Raw genomic sequence first — 10,513 nt, 5'->3', positions numbered from 1 at the left:
TGCCTGGGAACTTTTTTTCCCCCCTCCTCTTCTTTTTTTCCTTCCTCCTTATTCTTTTCTACTAAATTAATTACATTTCTATTTAACCCATATATGCTGCAAAGGTAATGAAGTATTTGTATGTTGCCTTACTTAAGTAGAAAATTTGGATAGCTATACTTTACTGGATTATTTATTGCATAACATAGAGTATTTATGATAGCTGGCTCAGCCCAGGGCTGGAGCTATTCATCTGGGGGTTCCAAGTCAAACACAGTCACCCCTCCCCTGCCTTCCTGTATTTCAGTTCAATTTTGACAAAAGGTGTTTTGTAATTTAGGTCACTTTTTCCTGACAAGTTAGCCTCCTATTACTTTTTTAATAGTATTAGTTGTTTTGAATATTAATTTCATAATCAACTAAAAAATTTGAATTGGAGAATTTGTCATTATTTTCCAAAATCTCTGACTGTCTTCTGTTGAACTGTCCTTCCTGTACAAGACACTAATCATAAAATTTCTCAAACAGAGACAAATCTCACGGCCGCCGAATCGACAGATGCTAGCATACCTATTTAAAAAAAAAGATTAAAATTTCAGTATTCATACGTTATGTGACGTTTTTTTTTTTGCTTGGCGGCGTGCCGTGAGATTTGTCTATTTGGTGCTGGTGCTTTGGCCCAAAAACAAAACACACAAAAAAAGTTGTGAAACACTGGCTTTAGACAACAGCGACCCCTGATGGAGCTCACTTGAAGACGGTGAGGCACGGCTCGTCATTCGTCGGCTTCTTTCGGCATTTTTCGCCCTGCCGGCCAGTTGAGCTGTTTTGCTAGCATAGCTGATTAGCCTGCCACTACGCGGCATATATCCATCGCGATTTCGCCGTTTTCTGAACCGGGGCAGATGGCACAAGTGCTGTAACGAATGGCGGATGTCGAGGGGCAAGCGTTATGTCCATCGCCGCCTCAGCATTCAGCGTGTAACGGCTCCGGGAGCGGCGACGTCACGCCGCCGGACGCAGGCGCCGGCTGCGGCATCCAGAGACCGAGCACCACCGTGACGGGTCATCCGAATAGTCAAATCAAACTCGGGTTATGGCTTAAAAATAGTGATACCATCACCCCACTTAGTTGCTTGGTGTGTGCCTTGAAGAACTAGGTATGCCCCTCAATAATAATAATAATAATAATAAAAAATACCAGCTTGTACAGTCTCCCCTTCCCTCTCTCTGTCTCTCTCACACTCTCTCTCACTCCCTCCTTCTCTCTGTCATGCTTTTATGACTGTGCCCATTCTGCCGTTCACTTAATTCTATCATTCGTGCACCTTCTGGCTATTTGCGCCCTCTTGGTTGAGTCACCCTGAAGTGTAGGCGTGCCCTCCCATCTCTGGCGTATTCTCCCAAAGACTTAAAGCGCGTTTCCTCATCCGCACTCCGGAGACACCCGGAAAGGTGAAACACCATGTTGCATGTTTTGATTCGCTCCCGTGCCTTCGACAGGTGGTGGCAGCTGACCTATGCTGACTGTGAGCCACACCTGGCCCATATATGGGCATGTACATATTTCACATTTAAAGTGTCGACATATTTTCATAATGGATTTTGATGGCAATCACATGCCTCAGGCAGAGGTGGTTAGAATAGCCAAATATTGTACTCAAGTAAGAGTACTGTTACTTTAGAATTGTTTGACTCAAGTAAAAGTCAAAAGTAGTCCTCCGAATATTTACTTGAGTAAGAAAGTACTCAGTGAAAAAAATACTCAAGAATAATTGGTGAGTAACTTGTGATTTAAAAAAAAAAAAAAGCACACTACTGGATGCATTTTTCATTTGTGACGGGTCTATTTCATATCACTTACAATTAAAGTGAGAAAAATTAAGCAGTCGTATAGTATGTTTTTCTTTTCATTTTTATGTTTTTCATAGAATAATTGAAAAAGTACTCTTTTTTCTGTATGTAGTTATTGTGATAGAATGTTTTTTTTCCATATCACCCAGCACTACTCTCTCCTAATGGACTCCAATGTGTTCTCAGAACCAGGTTATTGCCTTTGAGTGGAAGGAGATGGTGAGGTGGGACACCGACGAAGAGGGCATGGCCTTTTGCTTCAAGTACGCACGAGAGGAGAAGAAACCACGCTGGGTCAAGATATTCACACCTTACGTGAGAAAACACTGCACACAACCGGAAAAGAAGATACGGCAAGAAGCAGCCGTTGATTTTTATACAGAACAGCAAGCGAAGCGGGATATTGCTGCAACTGTGCGCCTTTGCAGCCATTGACACAGCATCACGCAATCACATAATGCGTGATGACATCTGCATCTCCAGTACTGCAAATATTTCCCCCATTCCGTGTCAGTGCCGTTTTTTTCACGCCCGCGACCCTAGTGAGGGTCAGCGGTACAGAAAATGGATGGATGCATGGATGGAACGTGGCAAATGAAAGGATAAGAGAAAACTAATCTTGTTTGGGAAAGGTTGTTGTGTACAGTGGTGCCTTAACTTATGTGTGGCGTGTTCCGTGACAACCCTCGTAAGTCAAAACACTCGCATCTCAAATCATCTTTCCCCATTGAAATGAATAGTGTTAATCTGTTCCAGGACCACATTGTGCTTCCTCTGGTGTGTGTGCTTTGGTCTCCAGGGGGCAGTAAAATACTGAGATAGAGAAACACACGAAGAAGTGGTTTACATCTGACTCAGTAAGCTGCAATTTAATAATATTAGTTGTTTTACGTGGAGGATAAAAAAATATATTCCTGTCAGTATTGTTATGTCGTCTGTCTCCATGTGTTGCTTCTCCATTTGTGTTCAAATATCAGTCGCTTAAAGGTTTATACGACCACGACACCAACGCTATTCGTTAACCCACTTATGGTGGTTCGTATAGTGGGTTATCTATCATTAAGCTAGCAGATTCTTAAGGCAAAGTCGTGTGGTTCTTTTATCAATGATTTTTTTTTTGTTATATAATTTATATTGAACTAAGCAGAAAAAGCCAACAAACAAAGGGAGGACATGATGAGCTCCTTCCCTGTGTCCTAGGCAGTCTCCTAGCCCTTGTCGTCCATCTTGCTTTCACTTTCGGAGGTGGTGCAGTTTCTGCTTCAGTCTTAAGTACTTCATTTTGAAGTTATCTTTTTTCATTTGCAGTTGCTTTAGTTGCTTCTTGAGATGATCCATCTCCACTGTCAGCATCTCTGCATCTTCCTTGTTCTTCTTGATGGCATCCTGGCACGTCATTGCGATTTCGTCATCTGTATTCAACTCTTTTGCATTGTCTGGCTTGGGAGACGGTGCTGCACCCCCCCTCTGTCATCTTTGCCTTCCTTTTTGCCCTCCTTTTTGACCCACGTGCCATGCTCACCGGAGAGGCTTGGCGTTCTCTGCGTTCGCTGCTGGTCCCGGCCACTTCTTTATCGCTCATGTTTCCCTTTTCCTCTCAGTCCTGAGTACCTGATGTGCTAATCAACGTTGTCTGGTTCTTTTAAATACACAATGTAGTACACAACTGGTAGTATACAACTGGCCGTGGCAATAAACTGTCTGAAGCCTCTTTTTTGAAGTATTGTTCACTCTATGGGCCATATTCTCGTGTTACTATGTGTCTTTTTTTTTTAAGTGACTGGCCGATTCTCCTGTAATGACTTCTGATGTGTTTGCAACAATTTAAGAGGCGTGACTCATTGAAGTCTAAGGCTGGCTGTAATTCTCGGAAAGGGGAATTTTCCTGAGACATGAGAATGCTGTAGATATCCATTTGAAAAATATGTCACACTTTAAATGTGAAATTAGCTTCTGTCGCGGATACGGACGTTATACTAATAGTCACCAGTCAGACGTTTGCACTGCTCATTTGACAGGTTACTTTGAAGGAGCATGCATTTTTGTGTTCTGTATTAAATAAAGGCAAATCCAAATAATTTAATCAGTACAGTACACTGCTCATGACTGAATGCATGTTTGGAGCCAATCCATCAATAGCGTTTCCCAGCCACTGCTTGCGCCACACATGCGGGCAAGTCAAACAGATTTCATGATTTACAATAACATAGTATTGTAAATCAAATCAATGTGCTCCTATTTGCCAAACTGATGCTTCTTCGTGAAGTGAGTTGACTTTGTTGCCAGCATGTTGTGCTTGTATGTTGAATTTTTGCTCGCAAGTCAAAGCAAAAAATCGGCCAAACGACAGTTTGTACCTCAAAAAACCCGGAAATCAGACTCACTCGTCAGTCAAGGCACCACTGTATATGCAAGACAGCTCATCTCTTATGGTGTGATGCATTATCCACAAGTATTACCGGATACCATCTGCTGAGGTTACAGAAAGTAAACCCCTGTCAAAATAGCACTTTCTTCTTCTGAAAACAGGACACCACAATAAACCATTTCAAAATGTCTTTTCTGAATATGGGCTGATCTCTAACCTGTATAAAGAAGCAATCTTTGAGGGAGTAAGCCCAGTTCAGTAAGTTGGTTGCAAATAGGTTAAGTTTAGAACAAAACAATTGCTGAAGCACCTTTTGCTTTAGTGGGCGAATTCTGTCATATTTGGGTAGGGGTGTATCAAGAGGTGCGCCAAATGTTTCAGATTGAGAAGACACTCCACGCATCAACTTTTCAATTGGATCTAGGTCAGAACCTTTTGGCGACTGAAATATATTTATATATTTTACCTGTATTTTAACAGGGTGTTTTCACTTTATTTCTCCATAGTATGATGCACTGTAGTTAAAATTTGTGACTGACTGGTTAATAAACCACTGTGTATTCAACATTGAGCCATCACTCAACCCACATATATTTATAGTATTACATACACAATCCTACAGACTTGAGTCTTTGTAGGGTGTTAGCCTGAGAACGGTGTTGTTTACTCTGTGCATGATCTAGACCAAACAGCAGGGGTCCTTCTCCCCCTACCCACTCCTCCACAGGCAGTGATGACATAGTCCACACAATTTATAATAGGCCTTCATTCAAACATGTGACAATTTATCGCTACGGATGCTTCCTCGCTCTGCAGATAAATTCTTCACGTTCTCTCAATTCAGCCAGTTGAGGTGGGTTTTTCTGTGCTGGAAATCTGGACCTGCATTCAATTCAGCCGATGTTTGACAAACATTTACAACAGCACTAAAGAAATGTATGCTAAATGTAAAAATATGTGCACAATCGATAAGGGCTGAACAACGAACTGTCAATTTAATATGTTCCTCATTCAAATGAGGAACATATTAACAAATTGTAATTACAGCTTATCCCGTTATTCAAACACAATATGGAACTTAAAGTCCTGAAACACAAATATATATAATTATTGATGTTATTTGTATTTCAATTGATTTAGGAGGGAAAGTTAGCGATTGTGGTAATGAAAACAGAAACCTCATGTTTTCCTTAATCATTGATGACAGATTTGCACTTATCGTACAGATATCGTAAGATCCAACATGAGAGATGTTTAAAAGAATCTGTCTTTATAAAGATAGCAATCCTTGGTGCGATCATATTATTAATTCAAGTATTAATGTAACAATATGTTTGTTATACTGTACTTGGATGGAGTCATTTCCCCACATCCAAACTTGAATTGCAGGTTACTTTAAGAATGTGAAAGTACTCATTAAATCATTGCCTTTAGAGTTAATTAGTATTTTATATTGAACCCGGAACAAATTAATTGTGTCACAGAAACGAAGACCTTTGGAGTTTTCACTGACTATATTTAAATGATTTTAAAGTCCCTGTAAACTGAAGATAAATGTCTTCCAAATTTGACAAACCACAGAAACAACTGTTGTTAACAACTCTACCAAGTTTAAATGATAAAAAAGCATACATTTGGGATGTCCCGATCAAAGTATTTTATTTTAAGTATCTACCAATCAGGAGTTATTAAGAAAAAAAAAAGAGTCATTGTCATTTTGCGATTTTTCCCGAGATGAGTGGGCATGTAGCAACCACGAAGTGGGCAGGTACTTGGATATTACTTGATGACCCTATGTCAGAACGACGACGATTTCAAATCCTGTCGTTTGCAAGCAGTTTGGTGTTTAAAGGCTATTCCGTTCAGTCAACAAATTGCATAGATGTCAAACTTAAATCAGGTCACAGACTAATTTAGACATATGCTATGCATAAAACAGTGAAAAATATGGATTTTGACGGAAGGGGACATTTAACAAACATTTAGTAAAAGTGCCTCAGTTCAAGTGGAATGCAGCCCTATGAGGGGCACAAGCCAGTGCAAACTGTAGGCCGTTCCCAAGCCCGGATAAATGCAGAGGGTTGCGTCAGGAAGGGCATCCGGCTTAAAACTTTGCCAAACAAATATGAGCGTTCATCCAAAGAATTCCATACCGGATCGGTCGTGGCCCGGGTTAACAACGTCCGCCACCGGTGACGCCAACCTGCAGGGCGCCGTTGGAAATTCAGCTACTGTGGGTCGAAGTCGAAGAAGAAGAGGTGGAAAGCGGGTTCTTCGGCAGAAAGAGAAGACGAAAGCACAGAGCCAAGAACAGAATGTGGGGACTTTGAATGTTGGGACTATGACAGGAAAATCTCGGGAGTTGGTTGACATGATGATTAGGAGAAAGGTTGATATATTGTGTGTCCAGGAGACCAGGTGGAAAGGCAGTAAGGCTAGAAGTTTAGGGGCAGGGTTTAAATTATTTTACCATGGTGTAGATGGGAAGAGAAATGGAGGTGGGGTTATTTTAAAAGAAGAGTTGGTTAAGAATGTCTTGGATGTGAAAAGAGTATCAGATCAGGTGATGAGGCTGAAACTTGAAATTGAGGGTGTTATGTATAATGTGATTAGTGGCTATGCCCCACAGGTAGTATGTGGCCTAGAGGTGAAAGAGAAATTCTGGAAGGAGCTAGACTAAGTAGTTCTGAGCATCCCAGACAGAGAGAGAGTCGTGATTGGTGCAGATTGTAATGGACATGTTGGTGAAGGAAATAGGGGTGATGAAGAAGTGATGGGTAAGTACGGCATCCAGGAAATGAACTTGGAGGGACAGATGGTGGTAGACTTGGCAAAAAGGATGCAAATGGCTTCCATTGCAAATGGCTTCCATTTGCATCCTGAACACTTTTTTCAAGAAGAGGCACAAACATAGGGTGACCTACAAGAGCGGAGGTAGAAGCACGCAGGTGGATTACATTTTGCGCAGACGATGTAATCTGAAGGAGGTTACCGACTGTAAGGTTGTGGTAGGGGGGAGTGTGGCTAGACAGCATAGGATGGTGGTGTGTAAGATGACTCTGGTGGTGGGGAGGAAGATTAGGAAGACAAAGGCAGAGCAGAGAACCATGTGGTGGCAGCTGAAAAAGGAAGAGTGTTGTGCGGCTTTTCGGGAAGAGGTGACCGTGGTGTTTGCAGATGATATTGTGATCTGCAGTGAAAGCAGGGAGCAGGTGGAGGAACAGTTAGAAAGATGGAGGCATGCACTGGAAAACAGAGGAATGAAGATTAGCCAAAGTAAGACAGAATATATGTGCATCAATGAGAGGGGTGGTGGGGGAAGAGTGAGGCTACAGGGAGAAGAGATAGCAAACGTGGAGGACTTTAAATACTTGGGGTCAACCGTCCAGAGCAATGGTGAGTGTGGTCAGGAAGTGAAGAAACGGGTCCAAGCAGGTCGGAACGGGTGGAGGAAGGTGTCAGGTGTGTTATGTGACAGAAAAGTCTCTGCTAGGATGAAGGGCAAAGTTTATAAAACAGTGGTGAGGCCAGCCATGATGTGCGGATTAGAGACAGTGGCACTGAAGAGACAACAGGAAGCAGAGTTGGAGGTGGCGGAAATGAAGATGTTGAGGTTCGCTCTCTGAGTGACCAGGTTGGATAAAAGTAGAAATGAGCTCATCAGAGGGACAGCCGAGGTTCGATGTTTTGGAGACAAAGTTAGAGAGCTCAGACTTTGATGGTTTGGAAACGTCCAGAGGAGAAATAGTGAGTACATTGGGAGAAGGATGATGAGGATGGAGCTGCCAGGCAAGAGAGCTAGAGGAAGACCAAAGAGAAGTCTGACCCCCCCCCCCCTCGCTCTTTCACCTTTTCTCCACTCACAGCCAACTGTAGCGATTATGTATGAAATAAGAATTGTAATTAATTTAGGATAAAGTAATAAGCCGGGAGCGACGTTTGCGTTACTTCCGGTTTATCGGAATTTTGATTCAATTGTTAAAAATCTAACTAATGTCTTGAAAAGGACACGTCAAATTTTTCAAGTTTAACTTTCGGCGAAATGCTGACAAACCTTTTTAATCAGTCTCAGAATCTGGAGGTTGCTACATTCTCCAACATTTTGAGTCCTAGATTACAGAGGTTTACTTAAATTGAGAACAGACACAAAATACGACCACGAGTGGAATTTTATGGTATATTTAATGAAATACACAACTACAACTACAAATTACAACAAGAAAATAACACTAAGGGTAAACAAAAGTACGAAAATAAGGCGTACGAAAATGGAAATTAGGACATCGTGTGTGGTCGCTGGGCTAAACTAAATGAGCGTGTGAGCGTTTACAGCGTTGAGTCAGAGCGAGAGAAGGCAAAGTTGGGATTTCGTATGATGCTAGTAATTTCCCCACAATTTTTATGCACTGATGTTGTAGATCATAGTAACGATAGCAGTGTCGACTCAGGAACGCTGATCAGCTGGTCTTTGGGGTGGTCTTCCTCCGGACCTCAGGCAGGAAAGAAGCAGGTTCGGTTGAAGAAAAACACAAATTAAAAGAAGTAGGAAAGGAAAGTTGTTGTCCCATGTGCGATGCGCTCATAACTTCCCTGCCGGTTGACCTGGTGGCGAGCCGAGCTCTGGCCCTCAGAGGCGTGCGGGATCCGTCAGAGATGCCGGCAGCTGCTCGTTGAGGCCCCGCCGACCGATCGTGGCTAGGGAAAGCGATCGGAGCCGCATGGGCGACTTCTTCGATCGAAAACGCCACCGGCTTGGTTGCGGTGGGCGTTCGCGCACGTGGTGGCACCCGGAGGTGCCCGAGGACAAAAAGGGAACAAAAGAAGGGGGAGGGATGGCCGGGGGCCACCCAGCTGGCGAGCTGTCAGCACAGAAGGAAAAAGAAGCATCAACTCAACTCTACTCCAGTTTCACTGAGAAAGGAGTGAGTTTAGAGTTAAATACCCCAGGGGCGGGGCGTAGGAAGAGGGAGTGCCGACTTGCCCACCAGCCTGAATCTTTTCCAAACATTTGAGTAAATAGGTTTTAAAATAATCATCTCAAACACTCCCAACTTTGTACTCTCACGCACGGAATCATTGTTTAAACTTTGGTCGTGGCAGATGGGTTGTTTATGGTTCAATACAACATTTCGTACTGTTTGATTTCAAATCATAAACAGCTTTCAAAAATCATGCAGAGGACCTGTGAAAGTGGGAATGGGGACACAGACACCAAGGCATACATTTGGAATATTTCTAGTTTTCAAGGTATAAAAATTGACATTTTATCTTCTGTTAACAAACGTCAAAGGCACATCCACAAGTTCTGCTTGCAGTTCCTCTCAACACCAGTGGGTGACGCCTCACACACATGGGTGAATATTAACCACACAGTCTGCTTGAAGGGAGTGTCTCGCCAATCTTTTGGTCGGGGACGGAGTCTTTTGAAGACAGGAATCAAGATTTGACGGGAAGCTGCTAATTAGGTTAAGGTCCACTTGACGTACACCAGGCATTGTCCTAGTGGCCGTCTCAGAGCAGGGCAACGTGGAGGAGTGGGAGTTCTCAGGTGGTCTCTGTGACGCCGCAAAGTTGCAGCGTGCATGTCCGCTACACAACAATGATGCGTTCTAAACCGGCCAGGCCAGCCTGGAGCCCAGGTCCACATGCTGGCTGTCAAGTTGGACTATCTTTTGAATTATTATTATTATTTTTTTACCCCTATCTCTCTCTTCCGCCTTTCTCGGTTATGTGGGAACACTCACAGCTGACAACCAGGTGCTCTGAAGCAGCCACACCAGAGGACCATCTGAAGGGAAGATGCTTTTTCAGCTAGCTAACTGCATGTCACAATTGTGCTGAATAACCACTGATACAAACAAAGGCGCTGAAGTTCTTATTTCATTTGGTTAGGGGAAAATCATGCCGGAATCCAAAGTGTGTCACGCTGTGCCATTTTAGCCACAAGCCAAAAAAAAAAAATCAGGAAACCCGAAAGGGTGAAAAACAGTTTCACGCTATTGCTCCACAATTGAATACTGGTTCTCAGTCTTTGCACATTTTCAGCAATTATCTTCAAATATGTAATATATATTTAGAAACAAATCTCTGCATTCACTGTACAGGGTCTTTAATTATGCTCTTATTAAAAAAAAGAATTTAGATGGATTCTTTTTGGGAAGTTTTATGCTGTCCCCCAGACTGTCTCCTGTCACTGTCCGATGTAAAATGTCAAAAATAAAAAAGATGTTTTGCTTCAGTTAGTTTAGCAGGTTTTTGGGGAATGTTTTTATTTATTTTTCTCAATCTGCTGTGCCTGTCACATTGTCCCTG

At 42.6% G+C, this 10,513-nt stretch overlaps 1 long non-coding RNA gene across 1 annotated transcript; it reads left to right on the top strand.

Annotated features, from left to right (window-relative positions):
• The first annotated feature begins 810 nt into the window (after nucleotides 1-810).
• Nucleotides 811-4,766, top strand: LOC133402020 (uncharacterized). Its single transcript, XR_009768488.1, has 2 exons — nucleotides 811-1,139; nucleotides 2,020-4,766. It is a non-coding gene; the product is annotated as an uncharacterized LOC133402020 (long non-coding RNA).
• The last annotated feature ends 5,747 nt before the right edge of the window (nucleotides 4,767-10,513 follow it).

The sequence above is a fragment of the Phycodurus eques genome, chromosome 4, assembly GCF_024500275.1.
Source record: "Phycodurus eques isolate BA_2022a chromosome 4, UOR_Pequ_1.1, whole genome shotgun sequence".
Classification (NCBI taxonomy): domain Eukaryota; kingdom Metazoa; phylum Chordata; class Actinopteri; order Syngnathiformes; family Syngnathidae; genus Phycodurus; species Phycodurus eques.
The sequence above is the reverse complement of the archived record's forward strand: the minus strand, read 5'-3'. Positions and strand labels throughout refer to the sequence as shown.